The sequence below is a fragment of the Alligator sinensis genome, unplaced genomic scaffold, assembly GCF_000455745.1.
Source record: "Alligator sinensis unplaced genomic scaffold, ASM45574v1 scaffold240_1, whole genome shotgun sequence".
In the NCBI taxonomy this organism is placed as follows: Eukaryota; Metazoa; Chordata; order Crocodylia; family Alligatoridae; genus Alligator; species Alligator sinensis.
The window spans coordinates 2728424-2747487 of record NW_005841902.1 but is presented as its reverse complement, the minus strand read 5'-3'; positions in this window follow the sequence as shown (position 1 = coordinate 2747487).

Here is a 19064-nt window from a genome sequence, read left to right as displayed (position 1 = left end):
CAGCCAGGAGGCCACAAACAGCTGCTGCCCTCCCACCCCAGTCCTGGCCCCGGGCTCTGGGAAGGCAGCAGGTGCCAGCACTGCACCCATTGGGGCCAGGGCCAAGGAGGCAGCAGCTGTTTGTAGGCTCCTGGCTGCAGACGACCCCAGCTCTCGGTAACTGCTGATAGCCACAGAGCCTGGGCTGCTCCCAGCAGGGCTTGCAGCATCCCAGCTGCCTGCTGGGAGCAGTTCAGGCTCCCAGGTGGCAGCAGCTACCCAGAGCTGGGGCCCACTGAAGCCAGGAGGCTGCAAACAGCTGCTGCTTCCCTGGCCCCAGTGTGTGTCGAGGAAAATGGCCTGTGCTCGGCACGTGTGCTGAGGGTTGCCAACCCCTGTGTTAGGTTTTATAAAGGGTCGTAATCATCAGAGCATTAATGGTGCTCCCGAATGTTTCACTGTGCCTTTGCTTTCTAACATGTATATCAGGAAAAATACTATACAGTTAACAAAGAGTCTCGCATCAGAATTGTATGCTTTCGGTAGCTCGCTGTTAAAAAGAGCTCTCCTTTGATTTGGTTAACAGAAAGTGTATTTGCTTACTAGGCAGTTTGTTTGATGCATTAATTTGAAATAAAGTAGAAATAAAAAATGAACAGAATAAGGCTGATTAATGCATTATTGTGAAAGAGCGCCCCTTTATATCCATAAATGGCCTATAGTTTGGAAAAATATTTTATTTTACATATTAAATGGTACCAGGTTCCCATTACTATTCCCATTGCTACTCCATTTTATCCAGTTCTACCAACAGTATAAATGCTTGTTAGCAACAAAAATTGATGATCTTCGAGAGCTAAAACAAATCTCAGGTCCTTCTTCCCCCCCCGGTGCCATCTCCTTCTCATATACTTTCATTCCTTGACCTTCATCTGTCTTCATCTAATTTTTTTAACAAGCAATGTGTGACATAATTGTCTAGCAGTGTATGATTGTGAGAAGATCCTGCACGTTGTTAGCTAACCCTGTGGTCATAATTTCTTTAAAAAAGATTGTGCTCTGTTGAAGCTGACTACATAGCCAAGAGCTGTGTGCAGCTACTACCTGCTGAGGGTTCAAGTAGCTGCAAGACCCTACTTCTTTCTGTTGCATTTGTCTGTAATGTCATTATGAATACCATCTCTCTCACTTGAAAACCCTTGTCTATGCCACATAGCGATTGTTAAAAACTCTTGTCTTGGTGATTTCAGTCACTGATCAGCTTATGCTTAGTTTTCCTCTGTGGCCAGAAGGGGGAAAAAGCCTAAAAGAAAATTCCTGGAAGGTGTTAAGTACAGTATTCCTCAAGAGACTATACTATAAAGTGAGAAAAGATGATGTTGGTGGTGAATTGATCTGCTAGATTTAAAAAAGGAGGAGGGGAAGAGAGTGAAAGGCACAACTGCGATTTGCCAAGAGATGATAATGATAAGCTTAGAAAAACGTTAGCCATCTTGTTTTGAAAATCCTCCAGTTACGTTGAAGTTAGAATGAGGTTAGTAGAACAATAAACAGAATGCCACTTTACACATACATACATTCTGTGTATATAATAACTGGAGAAATAGGGGCAGGGGGAGGAGAGCACTCTTCCCTCCAGGGGCTTTTGATGCACACTGGGATATGATCAATAGTGATAATACTTCCCATTTAGCCCTCCAGCTCTATTTCTATCTCTGAAGTCACAGGCTTATCTGAAACAGTCTTTACTTGTGTTGCATCTAGTGTTTGTGTAAAACAAGGAACTCTTAATTTTGCTTATAAAAAAAATGTTGACTATTTAATCACATGTTGAGCTGTATGGTAGTTGCGTAAATGTACAGTATGTCATATTAAAAAATCTTTTCTTTGGCTGCTTTGGGAAGTGGCAAGAAATATCTTTTGACTGTAAAGTTGTGTGTTTCATTTTATAGAAAAAATTGCGGTGCAAAAACATTTATTAATTGTCTCTAGTGGGTTATGGAATAGAGAAAATCCCACACAATTTACTGATTCGTTTTGATGCACTGGCTGGGGGAGTAGTTAGCTGATTGCACGATTTCACAATGATTACACACTTAATTCATACAACACAGTTTTATTTTAAAACTCTTTGCTATGCATATAACACTGCTTAGCTTTAAGAAACACCACAAACATTAAGAAACAATAACTACATATATCAGAAACAATGCTCCGAATGCACTTCCTTCCCAAACAATACTATAAGAATTAGTGTTACAAAAACAACTACAATTACAACTAGAAGTTAAATTTGAATCAATACTATTATTTTTCATAATATACTTACAATCCTAGAATTCCGAGAAGCCAAATACCAAAATATGTTTTCATTCCTCAGTAGTACAATTTAATGGGTTGGCCTCAGTAGTACGGTTCAATGGGCTCGCCTCAGCAATACAATTCAATAGGCTGGCCTCAGCAATACGATTCAATGAGCTGGGCTCAGCAGTGATAGGACTAAGTCCCCTTCCTTCAGTCCCTTTCGGGCGCTCTGCAGCTTCAGCGTGAACTAAGAGATCGTGTTCACGGAGAGGGTGGTTCAGGTGATCAGTCTGATCCGGCCTACACTTGCGATTCCTCCTTCGTTGTTCTGCAAGTGAAGTCACCTCCAAATTGGGACAGTAAGTTACAGTTTTTATTGAGCGAGCTGCTGTCTATGGGCTCCTCCTACTCAACCTGTCATTACCCCCAAATTTGGGTTCAGATCTTACTCAACAGCTTCTTTTGAAATTACCTTTGGGAAACTTCCATATCACTGCAAATGCCCTTTTCTTACCAATCTTGTTAAAAGGCCTTAGGGTTTGATCTCTCGGAACTCAGGATATTTGCTCTCTTTGTAAAAGACTTCTAAAGATAAAATTTAAATTAAGACCTTAAGCGAAGTCAGGACCTTTTGCATGTAGTCCCAAAAACAATGACTTAGATAAGGAGATAAATCTTATCTTTTTCCTGAAACTGGCTAATGGGCAACCTTTACAAACATTCAAACTATTTCATTCAATATGACATTAATATAAATGACCTTTTTGATATCAAGTGTGAAAATTTTAAAGGATTGTTAATTTTGGAGACTAAATTATAGCAAGAACTATCAACCCTTCTTTTTTACTTGATGGCAGGCTTATTAAATAAGTAAATTAAATCTATTGATTTATTCAGTAGCTTTTCCCCTCTTTCCCCCCCCCCCCCCAAAAAAAAAAAAAAAAAAAAGATGCACACAATATCGATTGACTCTGCAGGGGACTTATGTACCACCAACCAACCCCTGCAGACTTTAAAGCTCTATTGTGGTAGCACCTGTTAGTGCTGCTAGAGTTCTGAGTTTAGCACTATTGGTCAATCTTCTTTTTGAGGGTGAGAATAGGAAGGCAAAGGGGTATTCTCCCTGTTATTTCTAGTCTAATCAAAGTGCAAGTTAGAATGTAAGCAACTGATCTAAACTAACTTTAAATTATTGAACAGTTTTATATGCCTCTTTTGGGGGGGGGATAGCTACTTAAGTTAGCCCTGACTGTAAAGCAGTTGTTTTCAACCTTCCTTAGGGTCAAGGTAGCCCTCCTTGGGCACAAGGCATGCCTCAGAAAATGCCAGGTCTACATTCTCACTTGTGTTTTTGACTGTAGGAAAAATAAATAGAGCAGGTTTTCTGTTGCAAAGAACTCAGACCACAATAGGTCAGAATGTTTTGGAGCTGTAAATACATATTTGAAATATCTGGGTTTAGCTTGTGAATCATGTTTGCACACCTAATATTGCTAACATCGCATGGCACTGCAGTACCCTTCAAAGGATCTTGAGTTGCGCTGATTGAGAACCACTGATCTGAACAAGGTTGATTGTTTTTACTGTTTAAAAGATAGGCGAATAGTGTGACTTCATGTACTTTCTGATGTTTTTGCAGTGGATTTCCCCTTCTCTCTCTCTCCAAGGAGTGGGTGTTGGGGGGAGGGTGTCCAAAATTGACAATTTTTATGCACTTAAATGAGACAATGTGTAATAAGTTCACTTTTTTCTGTATGCCTCACTTCTTAGTGTAAATTATAGGCACAACCAAAGGATCCTACATCCTGATCCTTACAGTGTCTTTACTTAAATTAAGAGTCTAACATCAAAGCCACTTTAAATGTAATTTTGGCAGGGGTTATGGGTAGTCAAGATAGAGGCTAACGGTGCTCACGACTTCTGAGAAATCCAGCTGTAAATGCCAAATTTCCATGCCTTCTCTGCTTTGGGGAAGAGGCTGAGAGAAGTCCGTCTTTGTCTTTCAGAGTTCTGCAGGGTATCCCCACCTCTTTTTTTTTTTAAGGAGTAGCAGTTTAGTAGATCACTGAAATGCATAGCTGTTTATTCAGGTGTTTGAGCCCCATAGACTCATCTTCATGGAATTTGCTTTTTTTTCTGCTGTAGTTTTTTTGCTATTTTTGCTGTAGCAAAAATAATAGGTCTGAAGGAAGTGTCAGCTAGGATTACAGTCATTGCCTCCTGCAAGATTAAGTCACTGAAGTCCATTTTTTGCCCTATCCCATTTTTTGGAATTTAAAGTATTGTTCTTTTCTTTTTTCAGCATGGATTTGTGCCCACCCTTGCCAAAATCCATTGTCCAGCAAAAGTTTTCCCCACCCAGGGGTGGATCAAGTAGGTGTGAACTCATGCAGTTGCACCCTCCCTTTGATTCCTGCCCCCCTTCACCCCCACCCCCACAACATTTAAAACCAACTGCCTGGCAGTGGCAGCAGCATTTCTATTTAAGCGCCAGTGAGAATATCAATTCAGATCATGGCTAACTGTAATCTACGTGGTTCCTTCTAAACTTTTAATTCCACCAGTGTTAACAACCCTTTCTTCTTTGTAATGGTCTTGATGTTCCGCTGATCATGCTAGATTTTCTTCTGCACTTCTGCCATCTGTTAGCTGCTCCTGGTAATTTAGCTCCTGTTCCACAGTCCTATAGACTGTTTCCAACTCATTCCAATAAAGTTATATTTGTTTTTGCTTCAGTCTTAAACTAAATAGCATAGCCCTGAACCCCTAGCATATTAGTAATGCTTCTAGTTTGTTTTTTTTACCTGGAGGGAAACTTGGGTTGTTTATATGGGATGATGCGCACCACACCATCTGAACCCTACTCTTCAAAATCTTAGATCTACCTGGTCACTATCATCTCTGGCTTAATCTTACACCTGAATCCTAACAGCCCATTGCAGAAGAATACATCTTTCTCAACCTTTTTATTCTTTCATGAGAGCAACTGCTTATAGATGCCTAAAACAAGTTAGCCAACCAGTTATGGTGGGAGAGAACAGCAGCTGGGTATTGCACACATGCCTGCAGGCACACTTATACACACTTATGAGGGGAAAAATGAACTAACAAGATGTTAATGCTAAGTGTATATAGAGAGACTACAAAATGTGTGTTTTCTAGACTGTTGTGCTTGCTTATATCTGGTTCCTTCACCCATAGTCCAGAGCTTTTAACGTATTCTGGGTGCTGTTGTCAACTCAGTTCCCTAAATCAAGCTAAAAGTAGTTTCAGGTTCTGTGCGAGTCCCTGAACCTATCAGTTTGGAGGGAGTTAGCTAAGATTAACCATGAGTAATGAAACGTTTTTCCCCTTTCAAACGCATCTGCTACATATTTCTACTAAATGGTAAACTTTATTTAACTTACAGAATGTGTTTAATGCACTCTAACATGATATGCTCTGTTAAATCCCAGTAGAGACAAAATCGCGCACATGGAATTTCTTGTCACAGAAATGTGTCATTTCAGTAACAATAAGAACTAAATCTTAGTATATTTCAGGAGCCTTATGTTTTTCAGAGTTTTTCTACATTTGCGCACTTAACCTGACCTCTAAACGGGGAGAGGGAATACTGTTTTTATAGCCATTGGGCTTCAAGCTCCACTCCACTTACTTCAAGTGCCTGGCTGGTGCTGCTTAAAAGTAGATTAGAGCTGCCTCACTTTCATATGTTCCATACTTGCCCAGGAAACACTTGTACTCGCTGTAAACTGCACATTCCAGTTAGGTCCCTCCTTACCTCACCTGTAACCGTTTCCAGTGGAAAAGGCAGGACATGATGGGCTGAAGTATAGGAATCTGTCATTGTGCACCCAAAGACTTGATGAGCCAATAGCTAACTAGTGTATGGTCTGGATGCTGGTAACATGGGTTATCGAAAGGCAGTTCTTTCCTTCAGTTTTGAGACCACCGTGAGCTTTGCTCTGATGTTTCGTATACCCATAGCACAGGGGGGCCACTTACTGAGTTGCGGCAAGCTATCGAGGGCCATGTGACATGCAGCCCAGGGCAGATAAAATGATTTAGAAAATTAATATTTAGGGGCCCCGCGGGCCGGATAGAATGGCCTGGTGGGCTGCATCCGGGCCGCGTTTTGCCTACCCCTGCCGTAGCACTACTGTCCTCTTGAGCCAAAAGACTGTTTCCCTTCTGATAAACAGACTGCAAAGCTTCATCCCCCCCTCCCAGCCCCGAGCCTCAGTATATCAAGTCTAAACTGTTTATGTTCACTTTCTGAAGTCCTGCACAATACCATTCTAGCCCACAAATTGTATACGCTTTACATTTGCGTTCTTCCTTTGCATTTCACCAGCTACATTATTCTCAACGTATTTACTTCTTGTTGTCCCCACTGTTTTCTTTTCAGTCTACCACCTAGCTGCCTTTCTGTTTGGAAATAAACTGCTCTCCTTGTTTGCTTCCTTCCTGTGAACAGCCCAGATTTACCAGGGGGTTGCAAACTCATAAAAGGAGTGGGGGGAATCTAAAAAAACTCTCTCCTCAAAGTTGTCTTCTATATCATTGGCCAGCACCTCGATTTGTATGATCTCAAGTGTTACTGTCCCAGAAATTTTTGCTGTAGAATACCAAGCTCATCTAGAAGCTTAATGAACAATAATAAGCTGTTTAAGTTTTTTTAATTTATGATGCTACATCTATTTTCCCTGGGATGCGACCTCCCTGTGCAATAACTTTATGTAGTGCTGATGAAGTTGGTCTCATTAGTGTAAAAATAAAATATAAAAAAAAAAAAGTTACAGTGAATTATGGTATCAATATTTAAATTTAAAGTTTCCAGCAGTGTTAATGGTCTTGGATATGCAAATGATACTGTAATAGGCAAATTCACTTATCTTTTATATAATGATTACTCATTTGATTTTTTTTGTCTTATTATTGTACAGTAGCCTTGTTCTATTAAATGAGGGGAAAATGAGATGCTAATACAAGAAGTAAGTGTAAATCTATTAAGCTTTTATTTATTTATTTTTAAAGTAAAAGCAGTGAATATCTGTGCTTTAAGGATGCTCCTGAAGGTCAATTTACTACCTGTTCCTTTTTGATTCTTAGTAATTGCACTGTTTTGGAATCCTCTTAGGACTGCAAGATAGATAGCAATTTTACATGTTCTTTGTGAGGAGATGGTATTTAAAGCAGTTAAACTTTAATAATAAATAATTTTAAACTTGTGATGAGAATGCAACCTGGCATTCTGTGTTTGGTTGAAATTCAGTTGCTGTTTTCTCAAATGCTTTCCTTATGAGATCCTGAAGGTTGGTCTCATCTACAGCTCTGCTATGAATAATATCAACCTTCCTGGCTGAAAGATTTGGCACAGATCCATATTCAATAAATAAACTTCTCTTTTTCATAAAGGGAAAGTGTAACAATTGCAGTACAAGTGGTCAGATAACTGAAGACTATGTAACATTCTGTTCTCCTGTGTTTCAGGTTACCTGGATGAAGTCTTAACACTTGGCGTTTTCTATAACTTGAGTGATAGGCTGTCAATGATAGAGCTAAAAGATGCTGTGTTTGCTACACATTTTGTGACAGTTGCAATCAGTAGGTGCTATTACAACAAAACTGAGTTCAAGTTTTCAACTTTTGTCCTGTTTTTTATATTTCAAAATACAGGAAGGAGGTCATGTGGCAGGGATAGGAGAGTTTCTCTATTATTTTGCTTTCCCTGACTCCTTTAATTCAACTCCACTAGGCTTATATTTAATTTCAGATGATACATTTACTGGCGCTGTTTCAAACAAAGATCAATATCTACTTCTTGAACAACCTCAGAAATAAAGTGTACCTATTAGAAGTCATTCATTTTCATTTATTCTTGGTTTTACTTAACATAAAAATAATTTTCTAGATTTTTCTATTATTAGAGGCTACATAGTGCACAAATGTAACATCATTTTTGGACAAGTTACCCTGTGTTATATGTGGAAGGCCTACTCTTGGTTATGTTACTTTGATTTACCTTCTCTTCCATGTCCAACAGGAGGGGTTAATGCTTAGAAAAATAGTACATACTGAATGATTGTTTGAGCCAGGAGTAGTTTCCTGTTTTGTTTCCCAAAAATGCGTTATCAGGACATGGTTTACTGGTTTTCCCTGCTCTCTTCCCCTCCCCCCCCACACCCCATCCTTTTCTCCGTCCTTTCCCAATTAGAAATTATTCAAGCTTTACAGTAGATTTTTTTTTTTTGCTTCCTGTTCATAATCACTGTTTTCATAATTTCAGTCACCTGATTTTAGCTGTAGACAGCTGTGTTGAGATTCACATCCTGATCAAACTTGTGCCTGTTTGAATGTAATTAAATTTTTATGCTGGGTAATTGTGCTCTGGAGGGCCTTAAGAATATGTAGCAAACCAGGATCCCTAACAAAGAATAGACAGCATTCAAATTAATAACCACAGTCGTGAATCTATTGTGTAAGATTGCCAGTTTACTACTATCCCTGTCCAGTAATGACGAGTCTAAATCACATACCATTAACTTAATTTTTAAGTGTCAACTTGAGAATTATGGACAGAATTTTTTCAGGAGGATTTGTTTAAAAAAGAAAAATCCATTGACTTAAAATATTTTATACATGAAATAACATTCCTTTCTTTTTCTTGCAAACACTGTGTTCTTACATTGTTTTTGTGTGTGCCCTCTCAACTTTTTTCTGAACTTTAATATGAAATATGCAGCCTGCATAGGTACCCCACAACTTTGGAACAAGGAGTTGTGTTCTGGTGTTGCTTTTGAATCCCTCCATCCCTCTTTCATTTAGATGGTTCTGATTTTGCTTTCCAGTTCTGGCCCTCTATGTCACTCGGGCGAAATTTACTGAAATTTAGTTGGCTTTTGTGGAGGGGAAGGAAGAACTCAGATGATATCTTCATAGAAGCCTTCTGAGCCCTTTAGAAATAGATCTTAAGAGGTACAATCTTTAATAGAAAAGGGAGCAGAAGTTGTTTTGAGTGGTTTATTTTCCATGTTGGCTGAGATTTTTTTTATAACTTTTAAAAGTGGCCTCTGTCTTCATATTTCCTATAACAGAGCTGTGGCTTTTACTTCACGTTATAAATTTAACCGTCCCAACTTTTTAGCTGTAGGATCCTTGAACTGCGTGATGGACACCTAACCTTTTCCTGGCTGTCGCAACAAAGTCCCATGTTCTGTTTAATCTCAAGTGAATGTCCTTATGTCTCCAAGTGTGCTCCCAGCATTTCCCCAAGATGTTATGTATTAACTTTAGCCAAGGCCCACAGAATGATTTGCTCTCATCTTTTCTCAGTTACATAATCATTGCACCTCAAGTGTAGTGTCAGAGTGGTTCCCAGTCTAACCTATTTACTCTCTCAACACTCCTGTGAGGCAGACGAGTATTCTCCCCATTTCTTGCCAAAGTACTGGTCCCAGTACAGCATGCCATGCCTTTTTATGCATTCTACTTCCCAAACTGAAAGTAGCCTAGCTGCTGAGAGGCAGAGCTTATTGATCTAGATGCACAGCACCAAACTAAGGCAGCTAGGCTACATTGCAGTTTACGAGGTCACTGTAGAGCAGGAGATTTCTTGCACTTGTATGCACGCACGCGCACACACACACAGCCCCAACCCGGCCCCGAGGCGCCCCCAGCTCTGCACGGGAACTTACCCCGTGCCTCCGCCTGCCCCGGCCCGGCCCCGAGGCGCCCCCAACTCCGCGCGGGAACTTACCACATGCCTCCGTCTACCATGCATGCGGACAGGGCACAGGCCATGCTGCAGCTCCCCCGGCCATGTGCCGGGGGCAAGAGGTGGAGCCTGTCCCCAGCTCATCCAGTCAGGTGCGGCTGGGGCAGCCCTGCTCTGCACAGCCCTCGGGGCAGCCCTGCTCTGCACAGCCCTCAGGGCAGCTGTGGCAGGACCCGGCTCACTGGTGAGCCAGGCCCCGTGGGGGTAAGCAGCTCTCTTCCCCTCGCTGTCAGCTGAGGCCCGCAGGCCGGCCCTGCCCACCTTACCGCTACCCCACCACCACGGCTCCGCACTCTGCTGCCACAGCTCTGCGCTCCGCAGTGGCCCTGCTGCTGCCATCGCAGCTCTGCGCTCCACCGCCGCGGCTCTGTGCTCCGGCGGTGGCAGCACCGTGCCAATGCAAGCCAGGTAAAATGGTTTGGCGGGCTGCATGTTGGACAAACCTGCATTAAAGCCTGTATCAAAACGTCTGTGCAAAAATGGACAAAATTAAAGTTGCTCAGTGATCTTAAATCCTGACATCACTGTTCTTTGAGTACTTGATTTTTCAATATTGTCTTTATATTGTGGTTGCACAAATCTAGCTGAAGATAAGAACCTTTTCTTACCAGTAGTGATGGGATAAAGGGAAAGATCCCAGTGTGCTACAGTGGCAGTGCATGTGCATGTGCATGTAAGAAGCTGAAGGGTGTGGAGGGAGAGGGGAGTTGGCAGTTGAGAATAAATTCAAAGCAGAATAAATGTCATGTTCAGTAAAATACAGTGAATGTGAATGCAATAAAAAGTAGTACTCTTGAAAATTAGAATTGCACTTCACAGCATGTCCATAAATGGGCATGTTAAAGTTGAGCAAGGTGAGGTTTTCTATCAAATATTACATCATTCCTTGAAGTGACAAAATCAACCCAGTGGCAGTACATCTCTCTTGGGAAGTTTGCATACCTGTTCCAGACTTCTGAGTTTCATACAAACCTAAAATGGCAACCACAGTTTCTCTTCCCAACAAATATTTCATAAGTCAGTTGTGGTAGGTACAGCAGCATCACGATGAGTTGCTGCATTATTCCACCCTGGCAGTTCACATTGTGCTATGGGTTTTTTTCCCATATAAAAGGAACGGATAGATACTTCCACTCAGAATGATTTTTTTTTTTTATTCTGTTAGGTCCAAATAAAAACAAAAAAGGAATAAAACTAAAGTCTCTGTGACCTGCTTGTGCCTTGAGACATTTTGTAGTGAACTGAAGGCAAAATGGCAGGCTGTACAAAAAGCAGAATCTTGAAAACACGGAGACACAAAGGCATAACACTTGTACAGCTAAATCGACCATAAAAAAATGAAATGGCAGTCTTACAAGAGAGAATCTTGCTTCTGGGTTGCCCTTATCCCTTATTTTTTAACCCTTTAATTGGTAAAAGTCCATATAGATGCTAGCTCCTTTATAATGTGAAGGGCAAAGGAAACAACGTCTGAATTACCTAGGATTGGAATAAAAAGGGTTAAGTAAATTTAAATGAATATAAAGATAAATACACAGTATTTCTCTTTTGCTATTCCAAGCACGGGTCAGTGCAGTTTTTCTTTGAGTACCATCTTAGTCGAGATATTACCATACAGAAAACTTTTATAAGCTGATACATTTTAAGGTTTGAAGAGTGTAATTTAGATTAATGTTGCTCATGAATTAAAGGTCCAAGGAAGGAGATTTATGAAGTGAGCTACCATGGGACCATTTGTCACTCTGAATTATTTATGCAACTAAAGAATAGCAGTTGAGCTAACATCAAGCTCTGCTTTGCATAGAACACCTATATTGAAACCTTTTGTTGGTGATGGTTTGCAGAGATAAGGGGCCCTGAGGAACATTAGCCCTGTTCCTGAGCCGCTACTCTGTCCTCTAAAGCTGACTAGAGGCGGTGGGGATTATTTGTAAACATGTTTTAACCAGGGATGCCCTCCAATCAGTCAAACATGAGGAACAGCCATATTGCAGAGAGATAAATCAGTGCATTTCTGTGCTAAGTTGTGGCAGCTGTGCAAGTTGGACCTCATATAAGGGTGTCGTACTGTGGGAATCCGACTGCTAGTATCCATGAGGAGCAGCAAGGGCAGATGATGTTTCTAAAGGAATCCTTAAACAAATGGTATTTTTGTATGAGCTGTTGCAACTTGCTGAGAGTCATCTTTGCTGCAGTCTGTTTAGACATCTAACACAAAAGGGCGGTGGGAGTGCATACTGATGGGCAGGATGACCAGTGTGTTGTCCAACATGGTTACCTCTGGCAAATCTGAACTGTCTTGTGCAGAGTAGATGAATTATTGGTATTTACGGTTGATCTCACCAGCTGATAATAAACCAGACCATCCCTAAAAGGGGAGATTTTTGCTTCAGTGAAAAAAAGCTTTAGTGAAGGCATAGTCTGCTGGCTTCTGTTATTCTACCCACATACTCTATTTTCAGTGCTCCACAGTAGCTGGAAAGATGGGGTGCTTTAGTGTTTATGGGGAACTTTGGGGCATCATTCTCAGGACAGTTGCATCTGCAGGGTGGAGTTAGCATTTTACATCAGCTCTGTTTCCTGGTTTCCAGAGGCTAGTGTGTAGGGGCACTCAGTACTTACAGCCCCTGGTAGATGTTAAAAATAATGATGTGATTGGGATCTGAGGAATTTTAAGCCCCATTCCCAAAAGCTTGTGTCCTGCCGTGCCAGACATGAATGACATTATGCACAATGTTTGGGGTGGGACATAACATTTCTCAGATCCAAATCACGTGACTGCTGGGACCTGGGGGCTGTTCCTTGTAGCTGGGGCCTGTCCCCTGGGTTTGCCGCATCCTGGTGCTCAGTGGCATATTGGGATGGAGCACCGAGCAGCCCTGGTTCAGGAACCTTATCTAATTCTGGCAGTTGGACTGGGGGGAGGTGGTAATCCAGACCACAAGGCTGCCCATTAGGATAAGCGCACAGGACAGCCCTAGGTCTTGGACACGTGTCACACATTCAGGTTAAGTAGTAATACAAACCAGCCCCAAAGATGTTCCACGTTAATTATGGAGTAGCTTTGTGGCTAGTTCACCATTTTTTATCACACCATAAATTGGCTGAGTATGCGGCATATTGCAATTTGGAGCCCTACCAAAGTACTATGGGTTAAACTTCACTCTGTACTGGTGAAGTCTGTACACAGTGAACTTGCTGTGGGGCAGGCCTTCCTGGAAAAATTAAACTCACTTATTCTACTAGCTCTGTTCTCTTCCCAGCCTCTCTGTGATCCCACAAGGAAAAGGGAAGATGGTAAGGTATTTAACGTTTTGATATTGAGTCACACATTTACTTAATTTTCTTTTATCACACTCATTCCCATTGTGGAGGAAATAAGTTGTGGATGATTGAAAACATGAATGGTCCGGTTTACCAGAGTTTTCTGTTTGGTTTTTTTTTTTTTTTTTGCATCTTTCCTATTTAACTAACAGAATTTTTCCTTGATTATACTTCTTTATTGTAAAACCTGACTGCAGCTGGATTTTACAACCCTTCAGAGTTATAGATTCAAGATAGAAATCATACTCTCAGAACAAGACTTCTAGAAGGAGCCCTTGTGAAATACTTCTGATTTGCACAGCACCAACTCTCAGAAATTGAAAGAGGGCAAGGCTCAAACTCAAAATACACATGGGTTTGTCTGGCTCTATGATCATTGATCACAGCCTGTCATCTTGAGCTGCCTGCTTAATTAGGCCACATCCTGTTCCACCTATTGAATGCCTGAATGTGATACTACCCCACCCTACTCAAGTCCCTGAAAACTATTAATAGTTTACTTTTTGTAATGTTTTATCTCTTTGTGACATAAGACTAAATAGTAAAGAGAAGGATCTGTGCATCTTTTGCATTAAGTTTTACAAGGGCCCTAGCAGTGTAGAAACAGTGCTCTTGCAGAACTACACTTCTGACTCATTAAGTATGTACTGCCAACTTTTCAAGAGTAAAAGAGGCAAGTAAGAGAGTATCTGCAGGCTTAAAGCATTGAGAAATGTTGTGAAAGAAAGTGAAGGTTGTCCTAAGAAAGGAAATTGCATATTGTAGAACATAAAACCTAATCAAAAGTTTCAGGTCTCAAAGAACTTCCCACCAAGGAGAAAAGGAGAGTTGTTTGGTTGGGTTGTTTTTTTTTTTACTATATATAGAAAAAGAATCAGTATCTGAAAAAATGTTAATACATCAACTTCTACCAAAGACTTGACTTTTTCTTCTTAGATTCATTAATGTTTTCTACTTTTAAAGAAATTCAACTATTCTGCTCTCTCCTCACCTTAGCAGAACAACCTCCACTCCTTTCATCTCAAGTTGCTCTCAAGCCTTTTTTGGAAAAATACACTCATGTCATTCTTAACACAGGGAGTAATTCACTTTTTAACTTTATCCCAAAGAACTTGTTCAGCTTAGCCATGCTTCCTGTGTGCCATCTTTGGAAACACTGAAAGTGGTAGCACAATAGTTTTCAGAGGGAAGACATATTAGTCGTAAGGGGTTTGTAATTTTGGTTTGTTTTTTTTAATGAAGTGGGGAATACAGTAACTTTTTTTATAATATGCTGCTTTTGCAGTTAGCAATTTAATGCTGTGATACCATGCACATAAACTCCTGGACACTATTGCATTTTGACATAGGCTTGTTTAAAATAAGAAGCAGCAGTGATCTCTGTCCTCCATTCAGGCCATCATCCTGTTAATTGACTTAAAGAAGCATATTTCTCTAAAGGACAGTGGGATCAGACCATTGAGTACTAGCTGCAGAACTACAGTTCTGTTTTTAACAGTACTGGAATGCCTGTAGGCAAAAAGTTTTGGAGATGTTGTGGAGTTGTAGGGGAAGCTGTTTCTTTTAAACAAGCTGTAGATTGGCCAAGTACGTACGTATAGTGGTTGGCAGTATTTTTAGCTAACAAGCTGGAATGACTCAATTTGGGTTCAGGGTGGGCCAGCACTAGGACCTGGCCTCTGTCCAACCACATTTCTGATGGAGCCTGCCACTACTGAAACCCCCTGCTGCTGAAGGGGAACTCTGTAATCCATGTTTTACTTCCCAGAGACTTTTCCAAAATGTAGCATGTAAATGTATTTTTTCTACAAACCAATAGAATTTAACTCCATCGTTTTAGGATAGCTTATTACCCAATCACATGAGGAAAATACTAGCAACTTGTAATCAGCATTATAATAAAAAGGAGAAAAACACTCGCTTTTCTTGAATAGAAAAGTGGAATTTAATTGGAAAAGGGTGAGCATCCAAATGTAGTCTCAAACACAGAATTTAAGGAAACTCCCTTTGAAATGGGGTGTTTTCTGTTTGTTCTTGAAATGGGCTGAATTTGGCACAGATGCAAATGGATAATATAAATAACGCACACTTTTTTTTTCTGCACAAAGAACAGAAAGTTGAAGAGTAGATGTGAAAAAGCAAATAGATGTTTTCTGTCTGTGTTAGTGCTGCAGCAGTCCCTGTAGACTAATCCTTTTGCCAGTGCTACAGCTTAATGGTACATCATATGGTTGTCCATCTGCTACTCAACAGTTATGTTAAATTTAGGTTTTTTGAAGTAGTTTTAGTGTTGAATCCATTTTGGTCCAGGAATTATGAGAGAGGGGGATTTCTTTGGGTGATATGTTCTTATTGGACCAACTGCATAGTGGGATAGATATAGACAAGCTTTTCAGCGCAAAAGAGTCTTCTTTTTTTTAAGTATTTATTTCAAGTACTATATACCTAAACTTATAAGAGATAAGCAACTACATCAAAAGCATGGGATTGTTATGTTTAATACACTTAAAAAGATTATACTTGCATGTAGTTACTCCTGGAAGAAAATGTAACCTTTCTTAATTATCACTAAGCATAATTAAATCCTTAAATAATCTTATTCCAGAACAAATTCTTTGCTCCAGTCTGTACCTTTTAACCTATACATGCTATGGACCAGGTTTGTTCACGGCGCATAAAATTGCTGGATTAACCTTGGTGTTGAATTATTTAGTCACTTCATTTCTCTCTACCCTTTAATAATTTTGGTAAAGATCTGTGAAATAAAAATATGCCACATAAATGTGAATGTTAGTGCTGGTGATTTAAAGTACAGAGGTCACTGCATAACTAGTGTTGTTATGACCACATAACTTTCTTTTTTAATTTAACTTGAATTTAATAAATATAAGACAGAAATCACTAGCACAAGGAAGTGAAGTGCTGTTTAATTCCAGAATTGGTGCACCATTGGCAAATGTGCTTCCCTCCTATCAGCTTGACGGTGGTGAAGCAATCACCCTTTCCCTGGAAAGAGAATCTTGAATGAGATGCTAACTGGTTTTCTAAACCAAACCTTGATAATCAAGATGTTGCAAGTAGAAAGAGTTGGGTTTGGAGAAAAGGGTGTAAGGCAGAGAGGAATCAATGGAAAATGCAGGCTTTTGCAGGTTGCCAAGGACTTCAGTGGAACTATTCATACTTAGACATGCTTAGACCATTCAGCCAGACTTCAGAGTCTGGCTGAATTGGGGCACATGTGAGGGAGGAGTAATAAAGAACAGAGCAGAACTGAAGGAAAAAACGAATGATTCTTATAAAGAAGGAAGCTCTTACAGGCTCTGGATTTTTCTGTACAGGTGTGGTGAGACCCAAGTGTTATACTCGGAGAAGTACATGCGAGAGAGAAACTGAAGGATCCCCAAGAAAAATGCTAAAGGTGAAGATGGAGACCACTGATCTCATGGAATGGGAGAGTTAAGTGAGAAAAATAGATTGGTAATCACAAAAAAGAAAGCAAATTAAGGCTTCTTAGCTTTTATGGAAGGTTAGAGTGGGATGAAGAGGGTAGAGGATGGAAGAAGTTAGCTGGAAGTACAAAGTTTTTATTATTCAGTGGTTTGTCTGAAGTCTTAAAAACAACTCTCCAAAAAAGAGAACCCAGTCCATCTGTTTTGCGGTAACGATGTTCTAAACTAAAGGACTGACAGGGTGCTTGCGCAGAAAGCTGACCGTTTCATCTCAGGGTTGAGCTGTATCATTGTCTCTCTTTGGGTAACTTTTTCCATTGACAGGCCTATAGCTGCACTAGACCACAAGGGCAAACCCTCAGTGAAATTGTCTTTTGCTTGATATCCTCTATGGGAGCTGTAACATAATGCATTGAACCAATACATATATAATACACCACACATTCATCACTCCTGTCCTCTAAATCAGGGGTGGGCAAAGTCTGACCCGTGGGCTGGATTGGGCTTGTGGCAGACTTCCATTTCTTAGCAGCCCCTGTCCACATTGCTGTGGCCAGTTTTCCGTGGAGATGCCATGATAGCATGGGACCAGGGTTTCCATGGAGACTGGCCCCAGCAGTGCTGGCAGTGTGCACAGCAGGGCAGGGAGCTGCTCCAGGGCTGGGATCTTGCACTGGGCAGGGTAGTGCAGGCAGCGGGTTGTGGCTTTGCCTCAGCTCCAGACCATGCTGTCACCACTGCAAGATCCCAGCCCCAGACATGGAGCAGCTCCCCGCCCTGCTTCATGCCCTGCCAGTGCTGCTGGGGCCTGTCTCCATGGAAACCCTGGCCTGGCGTTATCAGAGTGTGACTGCTGCTTGGGTCTCCATGGAAACCAGCCCCAACCACGCAGGCAGGGAATGCTGGGGAATGGAGTCCAACCACTGGCCGGATCTGCCAATTTTGGACCCCTGCTCTTGTTGGACTCCTGCTCTCTTTTGGCAGTTGGTCAGAGTCTTTCCTGTATTGTTCTATAGTAATACAACCTCTTACACAGTGTAGTACCATCATTAATATGTCCACTTGAGGCTTGTCTATTGTGCATTTAGCTTTTCTAAAAACTGCTGCTCTGAAAACAAGCTCCACCCATTCACTCTTAGCTCATACGTCAAATGCCAAAAGTTAACGTAGTGGTCATTGGAGTTATGCTGGGCATGCCCAGCTCTGCTTTTATAAACATACCTAAGCTGCACTCAAGCTGGAGAGAAGTGTTGAGTGCAGCTCGGGTGTATGTCAAACAGGAGTTGTTTTCTGTGTTTTCAGGATTTGGTGTGCCTGAAGCAGGAGCAGAACGTATTTGTGCAGAGGTGCTTCCTAATACAATCAGACGTGGCATAGACAGACATGCAGCTGTAATCGTAGCATTTCGGCAGTAGTAATTGGTAGCTGTTGTTCCCAACTTATTTCAAATGTTTCCCTCAAAACCATCTCAAATCACGGTTCAAAAAAACCTCCCTCAAACTTAGCTGGTAGCTTAGCTGAAGGAATTTAGTCTGAATGTCCTGAGTTTCTTGAAGTATTTAGACCAGTATCAAATCACACCTTACCTATGTTTCTAAAAGTTCTTTTGTGCCATTCTAGACCATTTTTTTTAATATGCAGGTGTTCATTTTGGTTTACGTACTTAAGACTAAATTCTGCTGAAAATATGTGATTTCATTATTAAAAAGTTCTTGAGTAAAGGACAAATGCCTGAGCACTACTTGATTCTGTGCTGGCTTTTCAGTTGGATTCTAAGGCTAGGGACAGAGATCACATAAACCAGTTTAAGTGATCAGAAACCAGTCTAAACCTGTAACAGAACAAAAGTTCAATGCTCATAGACCGGGTTCAAAATGGCAGAATCCAGTTTAAGATAGACCTGAATGTATCCTTCAGTATCAAACTGAATTACACTAGGTTGGACCAGTCTACTGAACTTGTTCCTGATCCCCTCCTGACACAAGTTAAATCCCAGTCCAGAAGCATCCTAGGATGCATGTCAGGCCCTACTAACTAGGGCTGTGCAAAATTTCGTCTGGTGTTTCATTCCACAGCTGTTTCAACACCAGTCGAGCTCAAAACAGCGAACTCGAAACTAAACAAAAGGCTTTGAACATCTTTGAAACAATGAGGGCACTCAAACCATTTTGAAAGTTTCAAAACGTTTTGAGTTTCGAAGCCAGGCTTGATTGCAGCTAGCAGAAACTAAG